Here is a 3,667-nt window from a genome sequence, read left to right on the forward strand (position 1 = left end):
AGTCTCAGCGCACCCCAGGAGATGGGGCTGGCATGGCAGGCCTGGGGGTCGAACTCCCAGCCCCTGCAACTGCCTAAGTAGGTGTTTTAATCCTCAGAGAGAGAGAGAGAGAGAGAGAGAGAGAGACTAGAGAGAGAGAGAGAGAGAGAGAGAGAGAGAGAGAGAGAGAGAGAGAGAGAGAGATCACCAAATATGTGTATTTCTTTGTTTTATTAATTTTATTGAAAAACAAATAGCATGAGACAGTTTTAAAACCAATTAGTAGGACAGTTTCAATAATTAATACATTGCATATTGTTATCTTTGTAGTGGTTATTCATTGTACAAGATGCAGACATGATACTCTGTCCAAACACTATTAGTACAAATCTTTCTTGAATTTCTTAATTCAATGAATTAAGAGAAAGTAGCTGTATATCTATCCTAACTATTTTGTATATACAGATACAAAATGGTCCTTCCTTTATATCCCCCTTTTTTGCCAGAGATGGATATTCCCTTGCCATTTAAATATTGTAGAAGCATGAATTCAGCAAAATAATCCAATATAGTCCAGTAGTTCATAGTAGTAGTGAGTTATCCATAGGACTGGCAATGTCAGAAGTTGTTGACTTGAGCACTTTACAGCTCAGCACATTCTTATATTTATAAGAATGATACACATAAAAACTTATAAATATAGGCCAATTTAAAAAAATAAGGGAGGTAGGGTGTAGCTCTATAGTAGCACACTCAGGGTCCTTGGATGGGTACTTAGCACTAAAAACAAAAACAACAATAATAGTAAAGATAGAACAAAATTGAACAATAGAAATAGAGAAAACAAGAGAAAGGGGAAAATCATGAAAGTGAAGGACCTGAATATCCTCATTCGATAGCAGATTTGCAAAGCAGTTTCTAAAGCTGTTTTCTTGCACATTAATTATGTTAAGGTTCCACAGACAGGACACAGAATCCTTAATCCAGACAAGGCTTGTGCTTTCCTGAAGCATCGTGCTTAAGTTCAAAGGACCCCATCTACTCACAAACAGCAGAGAGGGAAAAAGATCTGAACAATTCCTGTTTTACAGTTAAAAAAATTCTTAATGCTGTTTCAGATTAAAGGCAAAAAACTGTCACTGAGGTGCAAGTTCACCTTCTACCTCCTCTTGAGATATTCACATACTGGATATTTTGTCGAGGGAATAAAAAAGCCACTCAAAGTTGGAACTAAGCAATTCAGGATTGAAAATGGTAGAATGGGGGGAGAGCGCTAAAGAGCTTATGAAGAGAAAAACAAGAAAACATTCTCCAAAGCAATTTCAAAGGAGGTCTGTATTTCCAAAATAAAAATAATTGCTCTTGAGAATGAGCTCATTAAAAAGTTCCTTAACTCATTTCTGGAATTTGAAACCTCAAGAAGAGCAGAGAAATGATGAATATCTCACCGACCAGGCAGCTGGTAAGCACTGACACAAACTCTCAGAGCAAAGGTGAGAAATGAACCAAGAGACAGGGTGGGACTGACATAGAGAGCCAGAGAAGGCCGTGGGAAGGAGCAAGAAAAGTGATCTAAGGACTACAGGAAAGTCATTTGCCACAAGCTGTAGGGGACAGGAGGACAGGATGCTAGAGGAGGGGGCAGAAGAGAGCCAGAGAGCTATAGTTATGTATAGTCATAAAGTAAGAGTCCATAGGGTCAAATCCCTGCCTACAAGGTGCACACATAGATCCTAATCTGACTCACCATGTGTTCATGAGAGTGCTCCTCTCTTGCCAGTGTTCCCCAAACTTTTGCATTCTATGTTCAACAACATCCAGACCATAATATGTTTGTCCCTTCCCACTTGCCATCTTGCCTTTGTTTTGAATCCATTTCCCTATGGATTGCTCCTCCTTTGGAACAAATTTCCTACTATATTTCCTCACTTCATACTGACATACTGCAGTTTTTAATTCCATTTTATTTTATTTTGAAGAGTAAAAAACAAAAAGAAAAAAACTGAAATAGGGTAACATGCAATAATACATATGTTACAGATTTTCAAAACAGGAATAGCTAATTGACAATGGCTGTTATATTATCTATTTTTAACATCAAATCTGTTGCTCAGATTAACAGATAGTTATGCAAGATTAGAAGAATAATTGAATATTAATGCTTGCTTTCAAGAAATCATAATTTCTGCTTGTTTCTTTTAAAATTTATTTTAAAGAGAATATAATAATTGATAAGACATTGCAAACAGTACGCATTTAGAAAATCAACATAAGAGATATTTAACCAAGGGTTTTGTACCACACATTGCTGTCTTTGATGTAGTTGCTCAAATCAAAGATATTAGCATAGAGTTAGTCAAGGTGAAAATTCTAAATATTAACTGCTATTTTCAAAAAACTGATGGAAATTATTAATACAATCATCTCAGCCATCCTATATATATACTTGCATGATTCCTCCCCCTTCTTATTTACTTATCTTTTCTCCTTTCTCTCGTCTTCATTGTTTAATCCTTAATTTCAGTTTCTTTCCATTTTACTTTATCTATTATACCTGGAAGGTGTTACTTATACTTTCAGGTTCTTATATTATGTAGACAACACAATATTTACGCATGTGGGTCTGGTTTATTTTACTTATGAATATAGCCTCTTGTTGCATCCACTTACCTACAAAGGTTTCAAGTTTGTCTTTCTCTATAGGTAAGTAGTACTCCAATGTATAAAAATATAACAACTTTTCATCCATTCCTAAAGTGATGAGCATTTTAGTTCTTTTGAAATTTTGGTTATGACAAATTGTGCCGCTATAAACATGGGTGAACATATATCATTATAGTATATTTTCAGTTATTTTGGGAAAATATCCAGAAAGGAAATAGCTATATTGAAGGAGATTTCCACTACTAGTTTTTTTTAGAATTTCCCTAGTGTTTGTACCCTTATACATTCCTGTCTGCAGTGGAGAAATGTTCCTTTTGCTATAGCCTCTTCAGTATATGTTACTAGTTTATTTCTTTATTATAGCTATTCTTTCTGGGATGCAGTTGTGCCTCATTGTTGTATAAATTTGCATTTCTCAAGTGGCTAGTGCTATGGAACATTTTTTCATGTATTTATTTCCCACTTGTATTTCTTCTCCTGAGAAGTGTGTATTCATCTCACAGGGCTGTTTTTGGATTTTGGGGGCCGAATTTTTTTAGTTTGTTTTATAATTTAAATAGAAGTCCTTTGTCAGAGTGATTGTTGGTTACAATTTTTTCTCAATTTGTGGGTTGTCTTTCCACTCTGTTGATGATTTCCTTTGACATGCAGAAACTTCTCAGTAAGATGAGCCCAGTTGTTGCTTCTTTGGAGTATTTTCTATACAGTTTGGTTTTTGTTCATGAACTGTCTGCATACTCCCATGTCTTCAAGGTTTTCACCTATATTTTCTACCCAGGAGATTTAGTGTTTCTGTTTTAGTGTTTAAATATTTAACCCATTTTAACTTTAGTTTAGAGCATAGTGATAGACCTGGGTCTAATTTTAGTTTTTGGCATGTGGGGAGCCAGTTTTTTCAGCATCATTTGTTAAAGAGGCTATCTTTCTTCCTATTAACATGATGACCTCTTTTTCCAAGATAAGATGGGTGAGTGTGTTTTCAGCTGTATTGGCATCTTCTAATCTGTTTCATTGTTCCTTGGGT

Source organism: Octodon degus, unplaced genomic scaffold, assembly GCF_000260255.1.
Source record: "Octodon degus isolate 3935 unplaced genomic scaffold, OctDeg1.0 scaffold00004, whole genome shotgun sequence".
In the NCBI taxonomy this organism is placed as follows: Eukaryota; Metazoa; Chordata; class Mammalia; order Rodentia; family Octodontidae; genus Octodon; species Octodon degus.